This window comes from Solanum stenotomum, chromosome 1 (assembly GCF_019186545.1).
Source record: "Solanum stenotomum isolate F172 chromosome 1, ASM1918654v1, whole genome shotgun sequence".
Taxonomy (NCBI): Eukaryota; Viridiplantae; Streptophyta; class Magnoliopsida; order Solanales; family Solanaceae; genus Solanum; species Solanum stenotomum.
Genome location: NC_064282.1, coordinates 23,870,347 through 23,897,647, shown reverse-complemented (window position 1 = coordinate 23,897,647; position 27,301 = coordinate 23,870,347). Strand labels below are relative to the sequence as shown.

The following is a 27,301-nucleotide window of genomic DNA, read 5'->3' as shown; positions in this document are numbered from 1 at the left end:
AAGGCTTTCAGCGTTTTTTTTTAACTTTTTAGACAACTGTAACTTTTTTGTCTTTAGTTTTTAGACAGCTAAACATTTTTTTCCTCCAATTTTTAAACCATTGACTTAAATTAAGTTTACTTTAATATTTTATTTTTTTAAAAGAAATAAAATACACTTTAGAAAAAGATGTATTTATTAATATTTCTAATGATACTATTGTAAAAACATTTCAAGAGATGAAATTGCGTCGAGTACGGTTGTAATAATGTAATTATGTTTTGCTTTTATTAGTAAAATTTATTTTGTTGAATTTTTTGTGTGCATGCTACTTTATATTTTGACACCCCTCAATCTAAATCCTGGCTCTGCCACTGATCATATTAGTATGTTAAAGGAGGACACTGCAGATGTTCGAAACAGACATGACTGTTTAATTCTCTATAACGTAACGGATGATACGTAGTTGAAAATAAGCAGATAATAGATAAGTTTTTTCATGTCACGGCTCTCCCTCGATTCGTTCGAGAATCATGGTAGTCTTTTCTGTACATTTGTATTTCACAATTTTAAGTAAATGTGTGTAATTATATTTTATATTTGATGTTTGCTTTTTGTTATTTGATGTTTGTGTAGCTCTCTGGAAGGTACTAATTTCTTCTCCTCTATTATTTCTTATTTGAATGCTGAGATTTTCTTATTTTACAGGCGAAATTTCTTATTTTTTATTGATTTGTTTCGAGTCTATACTTTTTTAAAAGTATAAAATTTGATTTTAGGAATACGATTATAGAAAAAAATCACATAAAAAAATTGCAGGAGGAGATTTAGACAAATTTTTTTTATTTTTTTTTGCAAGAGAGGGTGATAAAGGGAGAGAGGGGGCAGGGGGAGAAAATATTTTAAGAAGCGGAGAAAAGCGCGGTAGAGATTTACTATAAGAATAGAAAGTGTCATTGTGTTTCATAAATTTGTTGAAAGTATAGCACGATTATAAAGATAGAATATTTTGCTAAAACATGCCAGTTTTTTTTTTTTTAAATAATTGTAATATTTAATTAATTTTTATCTTAAAATAACAGAAATGTAAGATTAATTATCCCATTTAAAATGTGAGATAGCTGATTTCATGGGATAATCCATCATTGATTTTCATCCTTGAATTGGGGTTCACCAATTTTATACACCAAAAATTTTAAGTTAGTTTATTTTTAATTTCTTTTTTGATAAGAAACAATTTGGTTTGATTATATTAATATAAAAATATTTGTGAACATGCTATTTATCTATCGTGAAAGAGAAAATCTCATCAAAGTAAAATATTTATTTTTATTTAATAAAAATAATAATAATACAACCTACAAATAATTCTTCTTCTTCTTAAATTATTTTTCTTAATATATGTAAAATATTATTTTGATTAGTGATTTGTGTAATTATTATATATTAGTTTGCATTAAAAAAAAAATTAATGTATCGAGTGATAAGTTGATGAGTATCTGATAACGACAAAGATAAAATTAAATAGGAGTTAAGCTTTAATATATTTAAAAATATTATAAGATGTCTATTATATATGATTTCTGTCAAAATGGGAGAAAATAGTAAAACATCTTCTGTAAGCATCGTCATGGCTATAATCATAGTATTTAATATTAATCAATTTTTATCATTTAAAATAATCTTTAAATAGATTAATGCTTTACGCATATCAAAATATTGTCGGAATTGATATTTCAAAAATTTTAGCCACTATATTAAATTTATATATCGTATTTTATTGAGATACTCATTTTTTAAATTTTATTTTTGTACATTAATAAATAATTATTTTTAGTAAAAAAACTTTCTTGATGACTGAAATTGGTAAGTAAATACATTTGTTATTACTGCATGATCATCTTCTGTGAATATTACTTAGATTTAAATCAACTAAATTATTTTCTAATAAAAAAAATTAATTAAAAAAATGATTAATATAAGACTGGTTTATGTATACTTGAAGATGGTAACATCTATTTTGAAATCTAATCTATCTCCATTATTTCATGTCAAAATTGTTTTCGATGACAACAAGAATAAAAATTCATTTGATCCCACATATTCAAACAAATGAAGACGCAATTCTCCTCTTCTTTCTCTTTTTAGTCATTACTAAGAAATGAAATTGATTGAAATTTAAATATTTAAAATTTGTAATTATTTCAAAGATCTTTTCTTAGATTTGACTTCATAACACTCTCTTATAAATTGTAATTTAAGATATTATACTTATTTTTCTTACTTTGATTTCGTATAACAATTCATTTGACTTATTATTACTAGTCTAGGGGTGTTCACGGGTCGGTATTGGTCAAAGCTAAAACCAAACCAACTTAATCGGTTTTAAAATTATCAAAACCAAACCAAATATAATATACATTTATTGGTTTGGTGGTTATCGGTTTCGGTTTGGTTTGGTTCGGTTCGGTTATTCGGTTATTAACCATACACAAAAATAAAAGAAACAATTCATTCAAAATGTGAAAATGTGACAGCAATCCATTCAAAACGAAAAATAGTTAGAATGACTTAAATTACTGAACTTTCGATCACTAAATTTACTGTCAATAAGCTTTAAAATTCACTATATTGGTCTAGAAGGAAGAGACAATAACATTTCCAGTCTCACAAAGAATTGTCATAGACACTTATATATAGGGGTGTTCACAGATTGGTTTGGGTCGGTTATTGGTCAAAACCAAAACCAAACCAACTTAATCGGTTTTAAAATTATCAAAACCAAACCAAACCAAATATAATATATATTTATCGGTTTGGTTGTTTTCGGTTTTGGTTTGGTTTGGTTCGGTTATTTGGTTATTAACCATACATAAAAATAAAAGAAACAATTCATTCAAAACGTGAAAAAAGTGACAACAATCCATTCAAACAAAAAAATAGTTAGAATAACTGACATTAGATAACTTTCGATCATTGAATTTACTGAATAAAACTTCAAAATTCACTATTTTGGCATAGAAGGAAGAGGCAATGACATTTTTAGTCCCACAAAGAATTTCCATAGACACTCATATACATGAAACCAATAAGAAAAATGTTCTCACCTTGGACATTTTTTTCTTTCATAAGTAAATTATAAATAAATTTTTGATGAAATATATAAAAAATCTTTAAAATTGTTTATGAATATAATATATTATGTATGTATAATAATAAAATTTATGTATATTACTTGTTGGTTCGGTTCGGTTATTTCTTCGATTTTTTTCGAACAAAACCATAACCAAACCAAATACTATCGGTTCTTAACAATCTAAAACCAAACCAAACCAAAATCCAAATTAAATCGGTTTGGTTTGGTTTTTCGGTTTGGATCGGTTTTTATCCAAACCATGAACACCCCTACTCATATACATGAAATCAATAACATAAATATTTTCATCTTGGACATTTTTGCTCTCAATAAGTAAATTATAAAGAAATTTTAATGAAAATATATATAAGATCTTTAAAGTTGTTTATAAAAGCAATATATTAAGTATGTATATTAATAAAATATATGTATATAATTCATCGGTTCGGTTTTTTTGAATAAAATCATAACCAAACCAAATACTATCGGTTTTCAAAAATTTAAAACCAAACACAAATAAAATAGATTTTATTTTATCAATTTGATTCAATTTTTTGATTTAAATCAGTTTTTATCCAAACCGTGAATAACCCCTAATTACTATTATAAAAGTTTTTAGTCTTTGACTAGTTTTTTTATGTACCATCCATTTTTTTTAAAATTCCTTAGAGTCCATCATTTTCTATCTTCCTGTAGAACTCTTTTTGTTTAAAATAATCTTATCATTTAGGGATAAGGGTTTCAAAAATATCCCAACTTTAGTCGGATTTGCTGTTGCGATACTAAACTTTCATAAGGACCTATTACCTCCCTAGACTATTTAATACCGTATTTTTTACCCCCTGAACTATTTAAGTGTATTTTAAAGGTATATATGTGCCCACGTGGACACATTACTATTTATAATTTTGCATTATTTTTTATGTCCACGTGGGAAAATATATATGTTTAAAATACAATATTAAATAGTCTAGGGAGGTAATAGATTCTCATGAAAGTTTAGTATCGCAACAGCAAATCCGATCATAGTTGGGGTATTTTTCAGACCCTTATCCCTATCATTTATATCGTTGATGGTAAAATCGAGTATGATAATATCTACAATTAAAAATTAAATATTATTCATATTTCTTCTATTATTATATATATAGAAAGGAGAGGTTTGAGAGTTTCCACATGGCTGTTTTTTGTCATATTTAGAAAAGCTTTAATATCTAGAATTGCTATAATGACTGCTTTTTTGCCATATTTAGAAAAGGAGAAAATGCATAAGTACCCCCAGCCTATGTCCAAAATCCCTGAGACACACTTAACTTTTACTAAGGTCCTATTACCCCCCGAACTTATTATATATATAATTTTCTACCCCTTTTCGGCCTACATGGCACTATCTTGTGGGCCCAACGTGTGTTGACAATTTTTTCAAGGATAGTGCCATGTAGGATGAAAAGGGGTAGAAAATTAATTAAAAAATAAGTTCGAGGGGTAATAGGACCTTAGTAAAGGTTAGATGTGTCTCAGAGATTTTGGGCATAGATTGGGGGGGGGGGGGGGTACTTATGCATTTACCTTAAAAAGTAATTTAGTCATCGTCCCTTGCAAGTAATATCTAGAATTGCATAACACTCCTCCTGATAGCTAACAGAAAACATATATATATATATATATTTATCTATTCTAATTTCATAGAATACAATTTTTCGCAAAATTCTATATGTATCTATGAGATCAAGTATGGAATATTGCTTACACTTTAATCAAAGTTCAATTGAATTTTTACTCAACCTTACATAATCAAGAATTAGAAATGTTCCCCTTGATTAGAAAAAGAATGAATTGGTATTTATTTTTTGTTCAATCCTTGAATAGAAGGGAAAGTCGTTTATCATTACGATAGGTATCAAGTGAAAGTAGATCACGTCCTTCATTATGGGCTTTTACACATACTTCCAGAACTACTTGATTAGCTACGACACCTGGCGCATTATCCAAAGGATTGTCCTAAAAGTTCCTCACTGAATCATCCTAAAGATCTCGGTTAGAGAGGGCACATGCCAAACGTGAATACCTCTTGAAGCCATATGTAATACACCTGGTAAAGAGACTCAATCTCAAGATGTACTGTCTAATAAGACTACTATGAAATGTTTATTCATGGGTGGGGAAAGCTCTTCTATTATGGTTCATATGTAACACCCTGAAATTTTTTGAGCTAAGACTCGAACCCTTCTTCATTGTAAATGGAATTTTTTCGAGTGATTTTAAATTTTCTTAGGTGTTAAGGTCACTAGATGTAACACCTCTAGCTCAAAAAAAAAAATTAAAGAGAAGCTCGTTCAAGTCACCCATCATTTTCTTAAGTTTTTGTCAACTTCAAATGATCATGTCTTTTAGCACAAAAAGAGTTAGGTGGCCCATGACCTATCAAATTAAAGGTCTTCGAGTCCTCTTTCGAACACCACCAATTTTGCTAAAATTCGAGCTCTAAGTAAAAAATTATGACTGATTTACTAATGACGCTCAAACCTGGCAACAACTCCTCGATGGCTCCGCGTTACGAAGCCAATACGGACCTCACTACTGGCTGGAAACTTATTCCGACTCCCAGCTTATTTTTTTTATTTCTTTAGGGGTATTTTAATCCTAAAAACCCTTAGGAGGTCATCTAAATTACTCTAAACGTGTAAAAAAATCAATTTTCATAAATCAAACCCTCTCATTCACTCATAAAATTCTACGCTCAAGAAATTCAAGAAACGCTAAGGCTAGGGTTCATTTTCCAAGATTTTCCTTCAAGTTTCTTCAAGAAAATAGTTTTTTCAGGTATGTAAGTTTTCATAGTATTGGGTTTTTTCGCCCTTACACCAGTCATGTAAAATTTCATCCGTGAATTCGTTTTAAAGTTGATTGATTGAGATTCTTGATGAATTCTTGCGGTTTAGCTTCACTCTTTATTAATGGAGTTTTGTTAAGTTCTTGAGATGAGGGTTTTGCGAATGAGTTTTATTCTTAATGAGTTTTGTGTGGGTTCCATTGAAAACGTTCTGGGTTTATGAAAATTCATGAATTAGGACCATATAATTGCATATGGTATGAATTGAATCGAGTTGGGAGAGGAAGAAAAGATCGGGCTAGTAACCTACAAAAAAATGTAGTAGCAAGGGGTGAGTACCAAATCACATAGTACTCAGCAAATAAACTTCTAAACATAAGCTAAAGAGATAGAATACGGGTACTCCTTACACACCAACCGAACATCCACAACTACAACCTGCATAAAACCAGCCCAATCTAACAGTTCACAATTACGTAGCACCTAGCTCAACAACAATTACTTTAACAAATTACATATCCTCAACAACAAACTCAATATTCATCAATCACAACTTCCACAAAAAAACACTCACAAATATCAGCAACACACAAGATCAAGTTCATCAAATAGAGGTAATCAAATATCAAGTACTTTTCAACCACAAATAAAACACATAATCATCAAGAATGAAGGAAGTCATAGGATGCAATGACACCACAAAATGATATGCCTCAAAATACCAAGTACTATTTCAACCGTATATACATGATACTCCTTGGAAATACATCGAGAGTTCATGACCCATGGGGAACTCGCGAGGTCCATATACCGACACGGACGATCTCCACATGTCTGTGCGGACGATCTCAACGCACTATCATAAATCAAACAATCCCCAGCACGGACGATCTCCACATGCCCAACTTATAATCAAATTAATCACTTGCACAGACGATCTCCACGTGTTAGACCTTTACTCACCGTCAATCGTATGTCAATGCATGTGCACGATATGATATCAATAGAATGGATATGCCTCTCAATCAAATATCAATATGATATGTAATCACCTCAGCTATCACAAGTATACGGTTCAATAAAGAACACAATCACACATAATAAATCAAGTCAGTTAATCACATTGTCTTTTATTACCCCATTTTCATCATTAGAATTAATCAATGTGGACAATTCATCCCATCACCAAATCCCATTACCCCCAAACACATATTACCAGGATATACATGAATTCCATACACTTAACAAGAGTTTAGAAATCCACTTGCCTTAAATAGTCGAACAATCACTCGGGGACTTGAGCCTTCCCTTTTCGTTGTACTTCAAACTCAAAGCAATCTATTCACATTAATAATCACAATAAGATTTCGAAACTAACAACACTCATATTACTATATGTCTAGCCTAGATCCATAAAAACCCACCCAAATCTATAATCAACTTCCTAAATCTTGATGTCAAATGTCAATTAACATGACAACTCGTTCAATTTTCTCCAATATCACCAATCTAATATTATTCATATGATATAATATAATATACCTAATATTTAATTGTATAACTCAATATATCAAAACTTGAATCATAATATAATAACTATAAGAAAGGTCCAAAACCAAAGCCAAATTACGTGAATTGATCTATATAATCTACTCCAATTCGTAGCATACCACATCTAAGCCATCTAAAGCCATCCTCTCCCAATGAAACCACTAAATTATGTCAGAGGTATACAAGCTGTAACCATAATTCCAATTCCAATCTAATCTTTTTGTTTCTTTTTTTTTTTCCAACTTAATAGCCAAAGATGCTAATACAATTCATTGCCCCAACTTCCAGCCATTAATCACAATCCACGTGATATGATTTACACAATAATTCTTCCAATATCATATATATCTGTTCATATAATATTAATTAAAAATGAAAGTCAACCGGTTATGAGTCAGTGGCGGCAACCATACTAACCCTTAATACTTGCACCCTAACTAACAACTTATCCATCTAATTGTCTAAATCATCTGCACAAGAGCATTTTCCAATTTCAATTTACTTTTCACTATGGAAAGAATGAACCATTAATTAATGCCAACATACAGATCTTGTCCCCTAAAACTTTCAACCAAAACCGCCATAATCCTTCCAATTTCAATTTGACATATTAATATAATAATATAACTTATCACCAACCATTAATATACTATTCTTTTCCTATAACAACAATACAGAAACAAAATAAACTTGAGATTTTACCTGAAGCATGAGTCGCTTATCTTGTGGCCGCGAACCGTGCCCTCCGCCTCTCCTTTTTTTTTCTAAATTAATTATATATTAAAAGTGAAAATCTCTATTCCTTATTTTAATATTAATGGGTCAAATAGTATATGGTCTTAAATAAATTATCACTTTAGCCCCATTAACTATCGATTAAGTCAATTATCCACAATTACCCATCAACTAATTAACTAAAGTCAACGAATAGTTTGAAATTTCCAAAAATGACCTTCCAGGTCATTACATTATCCACCACTAAAACCCATGTTCGTCCTCGAACATAAGGAAGAAGAAGGAAGAATAACTGGCGTATACTAAAACGTTAAGCTATGACTTACTAGTTGGCTGTTCATCTCTCCAAGTGAGATCCTCCTTAAGACCATTCCATCAAGATCAACTGCTAAGAACTAAACTTTCGAATCAAACGTATGAAGATCTACAAATCAAGAGTGATTATAAAGCCACAGACTAACCCATGAACCCAATCTTCATAAAAATTGTTGATAAATCCCTAGTAAGTCTATACCGATCCAATTGACAGCCATAGTCATATTAGAACTTATATATGAAAATTCATACATCCTTCAACTCAAACCAAGAGTCTATATGAGAGGTTTTGTTCCTTCACATCTCTTAAATTCTTCTCATGAAGCAAATATTAAATATCTTGAACTCTTCGATACACTAGATTTTTTTTTTCCTTCGTTGACTTGCTTACCAATCTTACCCTTTGACCCACAACCCATGATATTTTTACCTTATCCTCTAAATCAAAACATTACGTGAAACCCTCCTTAGGTATAACAATCAAAAGTACTACTCAAATTATTTTTAAGTCCTTCCAAGTGCTTCATGCTCAATGTGATCGATCATTTCTTACCTCACCAATTCATACCTTGAAAAAATACACTACCACAAACCTAAACTCGTAACGAAAAACTTGAATTCTAATTTCAGCTATGTAGCCCAATCCCATTATCTATCGACATTAGCTCATACCTTTAAGATTTTTATAAGTCCATGTATCTTAGCTTTTCATTAATCGCCTCTCAATCGGCCTTATCATATCTTCCGCTTAAATCAAAACCAGACCAAATACGCACGATAGAGATCCAAGAAGTGAAGATTTTTCCTAAAAGTCACTATAGCGTCTCGAAGATAAGTACAGACGTCTCCGTACCGATTCTCGGGACTCTACTTAGACTCGGCTTGTATACACGTGAGACCTAGATTTTGGGGGTATTTTTGAGTTGATTATGAAATTTCCGCATTTTATTGTAATGGTCTTGGTGGGATAAGACGAGTGTCATCACGTCCATTTTTGGGTCGTGACATATACCCACCACCAACATATCGTAGGATTCATCATTCTTTAATTGCCCAACTATAAATTCTGTAAGATTCAATTCTTATGATAGCAATGTTCAATTTTACCATCAATAATATATATGATAAGATTATTTTAAGCAAAAAGAGTTCTACTAGAAGATAGAAAAAGATTGATTCTAAGAGATTTAAAAAAAAATGAGGCAATTTAGTCATTGTCCATTGCAATTAATCTCTAGAATTGCATAGTACTCCTCCGGATAGTCGACAGAAAACATATACTACTATTTTTATTCTGTATTTTTGGTTATTAACATTCTTTATTTTAATAGTTCAAGATTCATATTTATCAATTGAGTTATTATTTGAGTAGTTCTTCATTCATTTTTATTTGTCGTGTTGTATTTTTTAAAAGATAAAACGTAAAATTTTAATTAATATTTGAAGATATATTTTTTTATTATATTGAATTAATATGAGAACAATTGCAATTTATAATATTTTTTATATAATTTTGGAATATCTAAAATTTAAATTTAAACTACTGATAACCAAATTCAGTATAGCTCTAAAAATTAGTTAATAAATTGATCCTCATAAAATAAAACATGACAAGTAAAATTGAACATACAAAGTAATATGTTCTTTTCTAATTTTTGCTGAGCATTTTCTCAGGAAAAAGATCCAGTCAAGTATTATTCCCTTAAGTAATGTTCAATGACCTATTAGATTAATACCATGTGGATCATAAAATAATTTATGATTGAGATTAATTTCAAATCTTACACTAAACAGAAGAGCCAAAAATGATAAAAGTAAAAAGCTAACGGTGTCCATTAGAACTACCCAATTTTTTTTTTGTGTTTAATATTTTCTTCTTTTTAAGTGCAGAAACAAAATGCACCATATGCTTATCAAAAAACACTACTCACTTTTATTTTTCTAACTCAACTCCCAAAACATGACATGAAAATAACAATTTATCCAGATCGATTATCATGGTCAAATTTTGGAACGGTCATCGAGGTCGTGTCCTAGTTCAAATGTCAGTGTAGGTTTTAGATCGATTATTGGGGTTGATTTTCAGGTCAGTAATTATTTTTTCCTAAAGAGTATTTTCTAGTCTTAAGCAAAAAATAAAAGATATTTTCTCGAAAATGTTTTCATTCACCAACCAAACATTAAAAAATATTTTCTACTCATCAACCAAACATGAGAAAATAAGTCAGAAATCCACTTGTTTTTCAAGAAAACATCTTCCACGAAAAACATTTTCCTTCGCACTAAACACACACCAAAAGTAAAATTGTGCATTTATTTTCATTTGTGACAAATTTAATTAAAAATTAATAGTTAGTGATTGTTTAGTCATATTGTTCATTGAATATCCTGTTATTTTGTACATTAGTTCCTGTGGCTTTTGGCAATGACTTTAATATTTATTTCTTTCGGTAGAAAAAATAATAAACAAATTGAGGAAAAAGTCATGAAATGGAAGAAGCTATTACGTACGGACTACGGTTGAAAAGGATAATTTGAAGAATATGTAACATAGTGAAATGGACAACGTTATTAAGATTGAAAGAGACGTTTCGAAGGTGCAAGTTATAAATTTTTTCGTATAATTCATATTATTAAAAACATGATTTATTTAATAAATATTTTAAAAATAAATCAACACAAATAAGTTAATACTTATATATATATATGTGTGTGTTCTTTTTTATTAAACAAAGATATAGATTTTTTCTCATTGATTTATTTTTTTATTATTTATTTAAATAAGTTGTTTTTTAATAATATGGATTAATATGAAGAAATTAATATAAAGAGGGATGAATTAGTCAAATCATAATTAATTTATATATTTTCTTAAAAAAGGTTTAAAAGTACAAAAATGAGAAAGGTAGGTGTAATGTAAACCACAAAAAAAGTGAGTGTTATATAGCGAAACCTTGGAGGTCCCTTGAAATTATCTTTATTAAAAAGTGTCATTTATTTATTTAGTTGGGTGTATATGCAGATAAGTTTTTACCTTAATTTATCTTCCACCTCCTCAAATTGCCGACAAAAATAATTTTAAATTGCCAATAATAGATAATTAGATACTTCTTCTATCTCAATTTATGTGGTAATTTTCGTTTTTCGAAAGTCAAATAGTTTAAGTTTGACCGAGAATTAATATGAATACAATTTTGATATGAATACAATAATCTTCTTCTCTAACTCTCTCTTTTTTCATTTTCTTCATCTGTTATGTTTCTTTTTTCTAATTTTTTGTTCACCAAACTTAAATCTGAATTTGTATTCACTTGCATACTAGTAAAACTCTACCTCGTCATCCAAAAAAATTATAAATATTCAGAAAAATTAAATGATTAAATTACAACCTGAAAAACACACTAATAATATAAAAGGAATACAATATGAAAATGATATTTCTTAGATTTAAATAATTTGTATAAAAAGTTGGAAATCTTTTAATTTTTTTTTTGAGATTTCTTAAAACAATGGATGAATTTCGATTTAAACAAGGAAATATTTTTTTTTAGCAAAATGTCACAATCTTAATGAAAATTCAAAGTTATAATTGTGTGTAAGAGAGAGAGTCGAGAGAATTTCATAGCTAATTCAAAAAGATCATGTATAATAACTAATAAACTAAGTTCCTCAATTGTCAAGGCTTCACTTCTTCTTTTCACCACCTCCGTTTACAATGTGTCATTTGTTCAATCCCACGGCTAATCATGTGTTTGGAAGCGCCATCCTCTTTGATTTTTGCTCGATCTTCTGGGAGTCTTGAAGTGGGTGATACAAGGCAAGGTTTAAGTTATCTGGAGAAGAATAAGGGAAAAAATCTTGTTAAGAGAAAAGATAGAACGTGGGTAAAAAAATTAGAGAGAGAAAAGTGGGTAATGAGGTTTATTTTTTATTTTTTTTTGGGCAACTTACATAAATTTCATAGTTTAAATATGAAATTACAATCTATCACTCTTTAGTTTGTAATTACATTAATCCCTTAAAAAAATAATACAAACCGGATACATAATATGTAGCTCGGATACATTAAAGAGTATCTAGGATATATAATATGTAGCTCGGATACACTAAAAACTAGCTCGGATACATTATAAAATAAACCGGATACATAATATGTAGCTCAGATAGATTAATATATAGATCGGATACATTAAAAAAAAAAAAGAAGAAATTTTAGAGATTTTTAGAAATAGAAGGGGATATTATAAATAAGGGAAACATAAGACGTGTATTTTAGTAATTTTTTCTTTTTTTCCATCGATAATGGGGTCAAAAAGTGGGCCCAATTTGAGAAAAAAAAAAGGAAGATAAATAAATTATATTATGGTACATTATATTTGCTAAAATATTTACATATTGACATTTTTAATAATTATTTTAAAGTATAGATGTATGTCCCCTAAACTTACTTTCGCACTTTAATTTTACAAATACTCCCTCCGTCCCTTTTTAGTTGTCCACTTTAGAAATGGCACACAGATTAAGGCAACAATGATTAGCACAGTGAAGTTACAATTTTACCCTTATGACAACTTTTCACTTCAAAATTACAACCACTTATTTGAATTAAAGTGAAATAAATTGGAGGGAAACAACATACACTTTTACAATTTTCAAGAAGTGTAAATAAGGGTATAATAGGAAAAAATTTGTTGTCCTTTCTTGATTTGTCAAAATGGACAACTAAATAGGGACAACCAAAAAAGGAAATATGGACAAGTAAATAGGGACGGAGGGAGTAATTATTTACCACAGCCCTCTCCCATCTCATTTCAAGTGAATTAAAATCCACACAAAAAACTGATGTGACAAATGAAAAAAATACAAAGTGAGTGAAAACATAAAAAAGCAAATAAATAAATAGGCCATTTATCCACCAACAACTCCACCCTTTCTTCTTCCTTTCACTCCATCACCGTTGCCGCCCTCAGCCACAACTTGTACCGCTCCGCGATCCCTTCTTCGACGAACCCTCCATATTCTTTCTCCTTCGTTGAAATGCCCCCCCCCCCCTTTATTTTTCGCTCTTCGCCCCCCCCCCCCCCCCACTCGCAATCTTATTTCTCCTGTTTCAAACCCCACTACCACCCACACTTGCTTTACCCCTTTCTTCTTCTTCGAGCCCCCGTCCCCACCACCTTCTTTCTTCTTCTTAGAAACACCCCCACCCATTTCTTCATTTCAAATTGTTCTTGCTCATCTTTAGAAGTAATGAACAAGAAAAAATGAAAAAGTCAACAACTTATTGTTGCTTCAAGATCTTACTTATGAAAGGATTTGTTGATTGTGATGAACTTCAAGCTTTTTTTAATAAAAAATTTACTATTTATTCATTTCAAATTAGTTTTTAAATTTGTATTATTTATTTATTTTGATGATATGTTTTTAAAATGGAATGTTTTCTAGTCTTGGATTTGTAGAGCTTGATTTTATTTTTGAGATTTGGTTTTTATTTTTATAATCTTGGATTAATTCTCAATTTTTTTTTACCTTTCTAAAATTATATAAATAAAAAGAAACAAAATAAATTTAAAAACTCAAAATTTAAATAATTTTCATTGTGGCGCTGCTATGGGAATGACATGTCAATGATGTGGCAATGAAATGGAGTGTGTGTAATACACTCGTCATTGTGAGACTAGTCTTGTAGTATTAGGGTTTTAAAAAAATCACTTCAAAAATGTTAAGGGGTATTTAAACGCTCGTATAGTTTAAGTACTAAAGTAAGTTATGCTGTCAAATTTAGAGGGGTTTTTATGTGTTTTCTCTAATTAAAAACATGACTTATTTAATACATATTTGAAAAATTAGTATAACTTATATATCACACACGCATGTTCTTTTTTACCAAACAAAGATACACATTCCTTTACATTGATTTATTTTTAAAGTAATTATTAAATACGTTAATTTTTACCCTAAATAATATGACGAGTGTCATACTGTCATTCATTTATTAGTTGGGTGTATTTGAGGATAAGTTTAAATTGCGAACAATAGATATAATTAGATATGTGGTTCTCATTCATTTTGTTGTTACTAAAGGCCAAAAAACTACATCAAAACTAGACTAAGAAAATGATTATAAATTGCACCAAAGATAGACCAAATCTGGCAAAATTCTCATTTTAGTTCTACATGACTTGTTGAAAAATCTAAGAAAAATATATAAGTTTCTTAAAAAATGTCAACGAGTGAGAGTACCTCCACCGAGCTTCTTCATGCTCAAGCACAAATTTGGAATTATATTTTTAACTTCATAAGTTCTTCAGCGGTAACATGTGCATTTCAACTAGGAATCCCTGATGTGCTCTACAAACATGAAAAGCCCATGTGTCTTTTTGATCTTTCTGCTGAACTGTCTGTCATCAATTCTTCCAAGATTTCCTTCTTGCCAATTTTAATGCGCTTTCTTGTGCAATCTGGTTTCCTAAATCAACATGAAGATCACTACTTTCTTACCCCAGCTAGTCGCCTTCTAGTGAAAAATGAGCCGTTCAATGTTAGGTCATGCTTGCTTTTCACCAATAGTCAAGCCTTCTCAAAAGCATGGCATGAGTTAAGTGATTGGTTTCAAAATGATTCTCCCACTCCTTTTCATACCGCTCATGGAAAATCTTTATGGGATTACATGGGGGAAGAAAAATCTTTATGTATGATGCATTGGCTAGTGACTCGAGGTTGGTTACCAATGTACTTTATGTAATTTTCATAACCTTTTATGAATTATATTATAATTATTATAACATTAGTTATTAGATAGATAAAGAGTCAAGCTTCCTGTATCATACAAGCACAATTATTTTGACGTGAAAAATATCTCTCTCAAAACTTTATAAACAAAAGACGTTATAAATCACAAACTTATTGAAATAACATTTGAGATAAACCTTCAAAATTGAATTCAAAATTATTGTTAATTACCAACACATTAAATACATAGTGAATAAAGTAAAAGAGAAAAGAAATGTTAACATAATTATGAAGTTACAACAATTTTAATATAATTATTAGATTATAAATAATTTCTTTTATTTGTAACAATAACATAAAATAATTCAACTTCACAAGTGTTCTACTAGATATCATGTATCATCCCTAATGCGAAGGTAACATTCACCGACAGAACGGCTTATGAAACTTTAAGTGGAGCGTTAATGTATAATTAGATAGGTAAATAAATAACTTATGAATATAAAAAAATACATACATGTTTATGAAAGAAAATTTTACAACTCTAGTCTCTAAGAACATTTATGCTTTTAATATACTTCCTCTGTTTTTAATTACTTATCTATTTTTTACTTAACACACCTATTAAGAAAATAATTATTGACATATTGAGTTTACCATTTTGTTTCTATTAATTGATAGAATTTCAAAATCAATTTACTCATTAAAGAAATTCAACCTTTTTAAAAAATATTAACTATCTAAATAGACTGAGGATATAATAGATAAAAAATATTGTTTTTCTTAATTTATCAAAAATAACAAGTAAAAAATTAAAATTAGACAAGTAAAAAGAGACCCAAAAAAAAAGTAACTAGTTTAATGTACATATTGCGCACATGTATTTTACGTCAATCAATAAAGCCCACCAGCACGTCAAGTTGCATATAGTAGGGTACACCTATTAAATAAAATTGAAGTTTAAATACGGACAACAAACACATGTTTCTTATACATATACATAATTCAAAAATAGGGACCATATGTGGAGCAGTTTTTTCTTTAATTAAAAAATTTGAATATAATTTTTTTTTAATAAGAAGCGCTTCTGTTTGAATAGAAACCTTATACATTATGAATTTAGAATAGTCGAATATATTAAACATCAGATGAAAAACAAAATTGAAATTAAAAAAAAGGAGGCTTTCTCTGATTTTTATTATAAATACATTACTTATTAAAAAAATATTTTTATTTTTCCTTATTATTTTTAGTGTATCATGTTTTATCTTTACTATTAGTTATATGTATTTAAATTATAATATTAGTTTATTATTTTTTAAAGAATATGCAAAGTTTAAAGTAAACAAATAAAAATGAATGTGTCACAACCCAGATCGTCATAAGTGACACCCACACTAAATAATCTAGTGGAAGAACCATCAACTAACTCGAATGCCAACCCCACATCATTTTAAACAAAGTCTATCATATAAAAGTAAAAAGTTCAACAATCAAAGGATTGAGTCCCTATAAACTTAACCCAATAATCCAAAACATTCAATGCGGAAAATAATTCCTAATTCATGTTTCTATTCTAACATGATCAAACTTGGGATGCAACCCCAAAACTAATCATTAAGCTAAAATTAGTGTCGGTGTTTGCAAACGTGGACAAGAAAAATCAGAAGAACACCAAATGCTTATTTTGAATTTTAACATTTATTCAAACACGTAACAGTTTGGTTATGAATTTACTTTCACCACATAAACTACTTTCAACACTCAAAAATTGATCAACTATTTACTCAGCTAATCCAAATTGGCTCTTATTCAATTCATTGATTTGGTGTTGCGTACATCTTGAGAATCATTCAATATTTATTCGCGAGGTTGACTAAGGACCGTATAGTATAAATGAAAAATAAAATGAAACAAAAAGACTATCAAATATAAATCATGACTATAACCAATACAAATACTAAATAAAAGTTGTCAAAAAATTAAATTAGAAAAAGGATTTTAAATTATATATAATGACAATATAAAAGTTTCTTATTCCATCAGGTTAATTAAATTAAACTTGTGATAAAAAGAAAATTCCTTTTTCATATAATACGAATTCAAAAAAAAGTTGAGTATTATGCGAAACCAAACAGAATAAATGGTAAAAGAAAAAAAATAATACAAGAGCAATAAGATGTTAATTTATGTGACACGTCTTCTTTAACAATATGAATAACTCATTACACATAGAATGATTTCAAAATGTTTCTTAGGCACATTAATTTTATGACGAAATGGTCTGATGAACTCTTATACATGAATGAGTTTGTATTTATGACCCTTCTACTTAACTCTTTGTCAACTGAATTTTTTATACTCAATAAAACTCAATATTTTAAACCGTTAATTTTAATTATGTGACAACTTAATTATTGAACTGGCGCAAATACATAGATTCACACGTAGAAGGAGAGTAAATCAAATTTTAGGCTAAAAATAATTTAAAGAAAAATAGATAAAAAGAACCCCCCTTCCCCCCTTCCCACCCCCGATTTCCTTTTCTCTTTCTACTTTCCTTGTATGTTCTTCCCCACTCAATTCCCCATTTCTCCTTTTCTCCCCTTTCCAAAGCTCTCAAATTTCTTTTTCTCTTTCATCTTTTTTACATTTCCTTCTCCTCAAATTAATTGACAGATTCTGAATTTTCATTTAGGGGCTTAGAAAATAAAAATAAAATATGTAAATTAGAGTGCAAAATATAAATTTCAAAGAATTAAATTTTAAGAAAATAGGTAACTTGTGTACCCAATAAGAATCGAACCTATAAATTGGGGATGACATTCGCAGCCCAAGTTGTATAGTACAATACCACTAGGTTATCTTCTCTTTTTTTATTTAGGTGGTTCAAAGTTAGTATACATACAAAAAATATTAAAATACCTATCATGTATATATATTATAATTTTTTATCGAGGGAATTTGTGTGAACTCCCTGGCACCCACGTAGGTCCGTCACTGCCAATTAAGTGATAAAGATTCAATTATCTGGATGGTTACAACTCATAAGGTGGTAAAGGTCCAATAATTTTGAAGGGTAAAAAGTCATTATTGAATGTCTTTGTGAAATTATGTAGAGTGTGTTATGAAAATTGTGTACAAATATTAGGATATATCAAGATATTTTGATGGTGATTCGTTTTTATCAATGGAGAAAAGAGATTTACAGTGATTCAAGTTGTGGAGGTAGACGTTGGTAAATAAAAAAATACGCTTAAAAGTTGTGAATGATAAAATTTTTGAGAAGAAATTGAATGATTATTTAGAAAAGTGGTGGCACAAGTAAGGATAGAAAGTTGTGGCGAGACAATGAAGGAGGAGGAAATGGAGTAAAAAATGGAGAGAGTTGAAGAATGGAGTGAAAAAGATGAAAAAATAGTTTGTTTTTTTTTATATAAAAAATAAATAATAAGTGATGTGTCATTTAAAATTTGATTTGTTATTTTTATTGCATGTTTGAAGTTTACGCAAAGCTAGAGAGTTTTGAAATTGTAACGACTTGTTTCCGTCGTTATAGAAAAGTCAACATGGAAAAATTTTGGGTTGGAAAACTTTTTCGTAGTAACTTAAAATTTCCCAATCTAGTCTAGATTTGGACGAAATCGGAGTCAGTGAGGTCTAGGGAAATATGGTAACAGATGGGAGATCTAATTATGAATTTGATTACATGAGTAGATAGCTAAGACGTTAAGGAACCCGTACCGACTTTACGGAATTGAATTCGGGCGAGTAGAACACCTGAAAATGATCTTAGCGTGAAAGGGTAGTTCCTAAGTGTCATGGGATGAATGTGTATTGTGAAAGTTTCAAACTCTTAAATTAGCTCACTGTTTCCGTGCAAGCTGCCAAGGTGGGGCCACTGTGGCGGGATGGGGCCCGCTATAGCGGGACAGTCGCGACTTAAGTTGAAAATAAATCCAAAAAACGCCATTATTGTGCAATTTTCATTTTTGAGAGCTAGGAGACGAACCTAGGCAAGTTCTTGACAGTTTTCCACGAATTTTGGTGATAAAGGTAAGGTTTTCGCTCCCCAATTCTATTTTTCGATCCGCAGAACGTAAAATCTTGATTGTATATCGTTGGGGAAGGGTTTTGAACAATTTTAGATGGAGGAAAAAAACCTAGCTTCACTTAGGATCATAATTTGGGTCTTAGGTTATTGGGTTTATCATAATTCGAGTAAATTAGACCTTAATTGTTGATCTCCATATTGAATTGTTTGTTTGTAGATCTAGAACAAGCGGAAAGAATCCGAAAAAAAAAGAATCAGGTTTCTTAGGAGGATTCAATATTTGTTCGAGGTAGTTGATGGTTGTGATTTCATGTTGGTGTAATGTATGTTAGTAATTACTTCATCTTAATGCATGTATGTATGCGAATGTTGTATTATTAATCACACTAATCGTAAATGAGTATGATTAAATAATTGTATGCCATGAATCAACACTTGATTGTATGATTATGAGAATGTACATTGTGATTGTGATTGTGACTTGTTGAATGGATCGGGTGTTACGTTCCAACACACTAACTTGGATCGGACGCCACGTTTCGACGCACATATGGGATCAGATGTCACGTCTGACACATTAACTTGGATCGGATACCACGTACCATTACACTAACAGTTTGGATATGGGTTCCATGAGAGGACCATTGACTTGTCGTATTGATGTATTTGAGAATGTGGACTTATTCGTTGATCCTGATGAGATGACTGATATAGTACATGTTCAGTATATGCCTGTTTTATTATGTTGTGATTATTTGCATATGTTCTATTTATTGGGATAGTCGCGTGATCCTACCAGTACAATGTGGTTGTATACTGATACTGCACTTGCTCTTTTTTTGTTGAGTATAGGGCTTTTTCAGACGGCTACTGACAGACCTCATCTAGAAGATCAGTAATCAATCGAATTGAAGGGTGAGCCAGTTCTTCCAGGTTGCCATGAGTTCTCGTTATGTTTAGTCCATTTTTATTCGGACTTAGACTAGTACTTTAGATTTTCTTATGTTTAATTGGGTTGTACCCGTTTCCCTTAGACTTATGGTTCCTTGTTAGAGTTTTGGTACATTAACTTTCAGGTTCTAGGGAATATTGCCGTAATGTTTTGTTAGTCGTTGTTAGATCTTTTGAAGCTTATGGGAACTCTACTTGACTCTTGCATTTAAATCTGCTTCTGTATCTTTAAATGCCTTAGTTTTGATTAAGTTGTGTAGTTCTTTGGTTAGCTAATTAGTAGTAATGGTTCTCCCACCGGAGGGTTAGTGTGGATGCTAATCACGACGGTTTGGGTCGTGACAGAAATGTTGAGTTTCATTGTGTTTAAGGGTTCAATTAATAAAATGTTTAAGTAGAAGAACCCATAATACAAATCATACAAGTACAAGGGTCCATCAAATCATACTTAAATTATGATATTTATGCTAATTGAATATCTCACACATACATGATAAAGTATTCATTTTTTATGTGACATTTTTGGTTCACGGTATAACATTTTTTTTGTGTGTGTATATTCACAATTGGTCATTAATTACATAGATAAATTAATTACACAAAATTTTCCTTTTTTTTTAATGGAAAAATTTTCAAAACAGTAATATTTTAGTTTTTAGTGGACTCCTTAGCAATAGTTTCACTATTTATTTAAAATGACAATATTTTAGTTTGTTAAGGAATGAGTTATGTATTTATTTTATTTTAATTAATTTGAAAGAATACAAATAATTAATAACAAAATAGAGAAAATCATGGAACAGAAAATTTCAAAAAGGAAAAAAGATTTTAAATATAAATCAGTTACGTTTTTGAAAGAGCATATGTTGCAAAAAATAGTTTTGTCTTCCGAATCATTCAATTGATAATTTTCAAAGCTACTTCGAGTTGAATTCGGCATATTCTTGAAACGGAGGTTTTCAAAATTCATGACTATAATTTCGTCAGTTTCATTGAATTCAAGAAATTTCGACATCAGGTATTTTTATTTTTGTCGATTATTGTATTTGTTTGGATGATATATTCGTATATCTTGACTATAATAGTGGGTTGATTTTTTTCTGATTAAATCGGTGAAATCTTTGTATTATTTGATATTTTTAGCTTTTTTTGGATGTTTTGTATCCAAACTATGATGTAGAACGATTGAAAGTGCTTGCTTTTTTTTGAGTTTCGTAGCTGTTTTATTTTTATTTGAATTCATACAATATTTTTGTATCCCATTTTGTTAATGTAAACAGTAACAATATGAGATTTTCGTATCCCATTTTTTTGGATGTTTTGTATCCAAATTATGATGTAGAACGAATGAAATTGTTTGTTTTTTTATAGTTTGGAAGCTGCTTTTTTTTTTTAATGCATACAGTATTTTGTATCCCACTAAGTTAATATAAATAGTATTTATAAAGGGATATAGTCATAAAAATTCTGTGATATACTGAATGGATTAAAAATCATAAAGTAATCAAGAATTGTATATCAATATTTGTTGCCTTATAGTAAGTTCTGGATACAATTAAATATTGCATTCAATTTGTTGTAGCTGAGCTAAAAAAATGAAATCTTTGTATGCAAATACAAATCAGTATGTATTGAGTGCATGTTCTATATTTTTTCTTTTTGAAGCTAGTGATGTTTGAGCGCACATTACATTTATATAATTAGTTTATTTTATTTTTTGTGTATTTAACATGTAATTACTTGTTGGATACATACAACATTTCAATTACTCCCTTACCTGATCAAAACGAGTGGAATGTACCTGGGTATATTAAGGACGACATAGTGCGGCCTCCAAAGCACAAAGAGCTACCTAGAAGACCATCCCAGAAGTATCGTGACAAGGCGTACGAGCTATATGGGAAGAAGAGCAAGAATTCTTGCAGTACTTGTGGGTTTAAGGAGCACAATAGGCGTTCGTGTAGGAATGGATCGCGTATTGCTTAGTTAATGATGCTTGAATTTTATATCTTATTAGAGTGGAATTGTTTCTCAATTTCTAATGCCCTCTGTTTTATATATTTACTTGTTTGAAATTCTTTAAATATGTGTTCAACCGAAATGTATTCATATTCATGTTATGAATTTATTTATTTTATTTTTGTGTGTTTAACGTGTAATTACTTTAAAGTGTAATTGAAAAATTATATGAGTCACAAATTTAAATTATATAAAAAATGGAATGCAATCTATATACCTAAAGATATGTACAACTTGAAATACAAAAAATTGTTGGTATAGAATTATAATGAATACAACTCTTTTGGCATTCTAGTTTTTTAAAAAAATAATATAAATACAAATTAGTAGTAAAATAAAATGATATTGAAAATACATTTTTGGTGAAAACATAAAACATAGAATAAGTTGTATTCAAACTAAATTGTATTTATATTTCAATATCCAATCTTGTTATATTATTATTATTTCACTTTAAAATTGTAGTTACTATTTCTCTGGATCAGTTTATATTCCAAAAATCAATATGTATTTCAATATCAGTTTGTATTCCAAAAATCAGGATGTATTTCAATATCATTTTGTATTCCAAATGCCAAATGAATACCAAATAAGTTTGTATTTCTCTTCTTATAATGTATTCATCAAACTTATATTGCTTTAACAAAATAAAATACAAAAATATGTCTTCCTAATACAGTTATGATTAAAACTGCAGAGAGTATACACATGAATACAAAAAATGTCATACAAAAAATAAAATACAAAAAATGTCTTACTAATACAATTGTGATTAAAATACAAAAAATGTCTTACTAATACAGTCATGATTAAGACCTGTATAATATACACATGAATATATTGTAATTTATAACATAAATATTTGATGAATATCTAAACAAAGTCACATAAAAATCAAAAAAATTGATTGAAAATTCGTAATATATACAATCCGGAATATACACCATAATCGGTGATTTTAAAAAGCAAATCAAAATAAATCTCAGTAAGTAATGGAAATTACCTTTGAAAATCGAGAAATTTCTTGAATTAATATAGAGATTTCGTTTAACAATCAAGAAATTTCTTGAATTAAAATAGAGATTTTGTTGAACAATTTGTGAGAATTTTGAAGAAAGAGAAGCTGGTAAATGTGAAAGGTGGGGGAAAGAAAGTGTGAAAGGTGGGGAAATAAGGGTAATGGGTAGTGGTGTAATTCTTTTTTTTCTTTATAAACGGTTATTGGTTTAGAATTTGGTCCAACATAGGAGTGTTTTGATAAATAAAAGGAAATTTAAATAATAAAATCTGAATACAAATTATTTTCTAAAATATTGCCATTCTGATATTTTAAATAAATATTTAAATTGTTGTTATTTTGACTATTTTTGTTAGGTATTATGACTTGATTGCTAATTTTTCCTTTTTTAATTATACACAACATCAATTAGAACATACATTAAGTTTTACAACTTATGAGGTTAATATATATAATTAAAGGAAATAATATATTTTAAGTGGGGTTAACTTATCTACATAATGGGCTCCCCAAATACATACACAAACTTTTTTTAAATTATTGAGTAAAGAATATTAAATAAAAACACTTTATTATATGCTAGATGTTCATTAATTATAAAAAAGATTTCTGCCTATTTTTTACATTCTTTTGTTTTTTCAATCATCATTTTTTCCTCCGATTGATGATCGATTACATTTAACTTTTACCAAATTTATTCAACAATTTTAATTGGTGTCTCTTTTTCGAGTTTATAGCAAATGAAATAGAATGTTTTGAAGAAGTGGATTCACAATTTCGAAAATAGAAAGTAAGTTTACATCAAGTGGGGCTGTTGGAAAAATATGAATCTACAAATTATTATTGTTATAAAATGAGCTTGTCAAATTTATTGTTGTTTTTGGCAAATTAATGATTGAAGATTTTCTTATGATCTTTGATATTTTGTTATAAAATAATCTTTAAATTGATTATTTCTTTAATATTATCTAAATTGATATTTCAAAATTCTTAGCGATTATTTTAAATATTTATATATTTTATTTTATTAAGATAATCATATTTTTAATTTTTATTTTCGTACATTAATAAATTATTATTTTTAGCATACAGTTTTTTAAAAAAACTTTTTTGATGACTGAAATTGGCAAGTAAATACATTTGTTATCACTGTATAAGCAATTACTTAGATTTAAATCAATTTAAATTATTTTTCTAATAAGAAAAAATTAATTAAAAATGATTAAATTTGAACCATTCAATTTTTAAGATGACACGTCTACTATAAGGATTCTAAGCACGGGACGAAATTGAAGGAAAACATTCAATTTTGATAAACTAAGAAAAGGACTAAATTTTAGTAAAATTGTGTAAATTCTCATTTTAGTTCTACAAATAAGTTTGTAAGAAATGTCATCAAGTGAGAGTACTTCCACGGAGCTTCTTCACGCTCATGCTCAAATTTGAAATTATATTTTTAACTTTGTAAGTTCTTCGACGGTAAGATGTGCACTTCAATTAGGAATTCTTGATGTCCTCTACAAACATGAAAAGAAAGCCCATGTGTCTTTTTGATCTTTCTGTTGAATTGTCTGTCGTCAATTCTTCAAAGATTTCCTTCTTGCCAATTTTAATGCGCTTTCTTGTGCAATCTGATTTCCTAAATCAACATGAAGATCAATATTTCCTTACTCCAGCTAGTCAACTTCTTGTGAAAAATGAGCCCATCAATGTTAGGTCACTCTTGCTTGCCAACCATAGTCCAGTCTTTTCAAAAGCATGGTCTGAGTTAAGTGATTGGTTTCGAAATGATTCTCCCACTCCTTTTCATACCGCTCATGGAAAATCTTTATGGGATTACATTGGGGAAGAACAACCTAGTGTACTAGGTGATATTTTCAACGATGCATTGGTTAGTGACTCGAGATTGAATACCAATATACTTATAACAGAGTGTAAACATGTGTTTGAGGGGTTAACATCGTTGGTGGTGGCACTGGTACCGTTTCTATAGCCATAGCCAAAGCTTTTCCTAACATAAAGTGCACAGTACTTGATCTCCCTCAAGTTATAGGTAACCTAAAAGGAAGTGGGAATTTGGACTTCATTGGAGGAGATATGTTCGATAAGATTCCTCATGCTAATGCTATCTTACTCAAGGTACATACATATTATATAAAATATTTTCTTCTCACTTTCAATCCTTTTCGATCTTCTCAACTTAATTCATATGTTTAACAGTGTTTTCTACACGATTGGAATAATGAAGATTGTGTGAAGATACTGAAAAAATGCAGAGAGTCAATTCCAAGCAAGGAAGAAGGAGGGAAAGTAATAATCATAGATACCGTTCTAGAGGATCCAAAACAAAGCAATGAGTTTGTTCAAGCACAACATAATATGGATATGTTGATGATGGTTCTTTGTGCTGCCAAAGAGAGAACTAAGAAAGAGTGGGAGAAGTTGGTTTCAATGAATATAAAATAATCCCCGCTCTGGGTTTAAGGTCTCTTATTGAAATTTACCCTTAAATTGAAAATGCATGTAAATTTACAGCGTTGCCGTGTTTCTTTATTTGCAATGGTGTTGGGTTCACCAAAGCTCCATTTATTTTTATGTGTTCTCATTTTATTATATTATTAGATGAATAATTTGATTTTATTGTAATATAAATTCATTATTATACTACTATAAAAATGAGCTCTCTTAAATAGATGTCGGGATATATTCACAATTGATTTCTCTTAATCAATTTCTAAATGAGGCTTACTTAATCTAAGAAGTTCAAATAAATTGATGAAAAATATTTTTAATCATAGCTTTCGCTCTAAATTATTTCTAAATGTGTTGTTTTCTAAATCACCTTTTGTTGCACAATATAATACCATTGTAAAGAACAAGATACAACACAATTTTGTTTAAAAGTTCAAAACAATTTGCACAATCATATCATTTTACACCGAATTAATTACTTTATGTAATTTTCATAACATTTAATGATGTGGCTTAATTAATCTACTTATTTTTGCAGAAAGTCTTTTATGAATTATATTATAATTATAATATTAGTTATTAGATAGATAAAGAGTCAAGCTTCCTGTATCAAACAAGCACAATTATTTTGACGTGAAAAAATATCTCTCTCAAAACTTTATAAACAAAAGAAGTTATAAATCACAAACTTATTGAAATAACATTTGAGATAAACTTTCAAAATTGAATTCAAAATTATTGTTAATTATTAACAAGCTAATAAATATTATGAAGTTACAAAATTATTGTTAATTACTAACACAAGCTAATAAATATTATGAAGTTACAAAATTATTGTTAATTACTAGTGAATAAAGTAAAAGAGAAATGTTAACATAATTATGAAGTTACAAATTTTTTTATACAAGCTAATAAATATTATTATATTATAAATAATTTCTTTTATTTGTAACAATAACATAAAATAACTCAACTTCTGAAGTGTTCTACTAGGTATCATATATCATCCTTAATGCAAAGGTAATATTCACCGAATAATTCAAGGGAAAATTATCAAACTAGTCAAAATCCCTAACATAATAAATAAAAATATCTACACTTTAAAATAATTATTAAAAATGTCATAATGTCATTATTTTAGCAAATATAGTGTATCCTAATATAATTATGATTATCTTACTATCCTAATATAATTAAAGACCCCAAAACTAGGCCCACATTTACCTAGTTTAACTCAACTATCCGGTTAAAAGTAAAAAAAAAGACCCCACAACCTTATTTCCTCTCTCTATGTTTTTACCCTCAAATCTATCTACTCTCTCTTCCGTTTTCACCACCAGTGTTATCTCATACGAAATTTCTTACAAATTAATCCACTTTTGAAAGCAAGCTCATAAGTAATTAGGATATTCTTGAAGATTTTAGCCCGCTTATACGGACAAATACAATCTCATCAAATATCTTTTGAAATTTCATTTTTTTTCTTTCTGATTTTTCACAATAGTT

General features: G+C 29.1%; 1 pseudogene; it reads left to right on the top strand.

The window, feature by feature from the left end:
• The first annotated feature begins 14,772 nt into the window (after positions 1–14,772).
• LOC125865891 (trans-resveratrol di-O-methyltransferase-like) lies at positions 14,773–25,833 on the top strand (annotated as a pseudogene).
• The last annotated feature ends 1,468 nt before the right edge of the window (positions 25,834–27,301 follow it).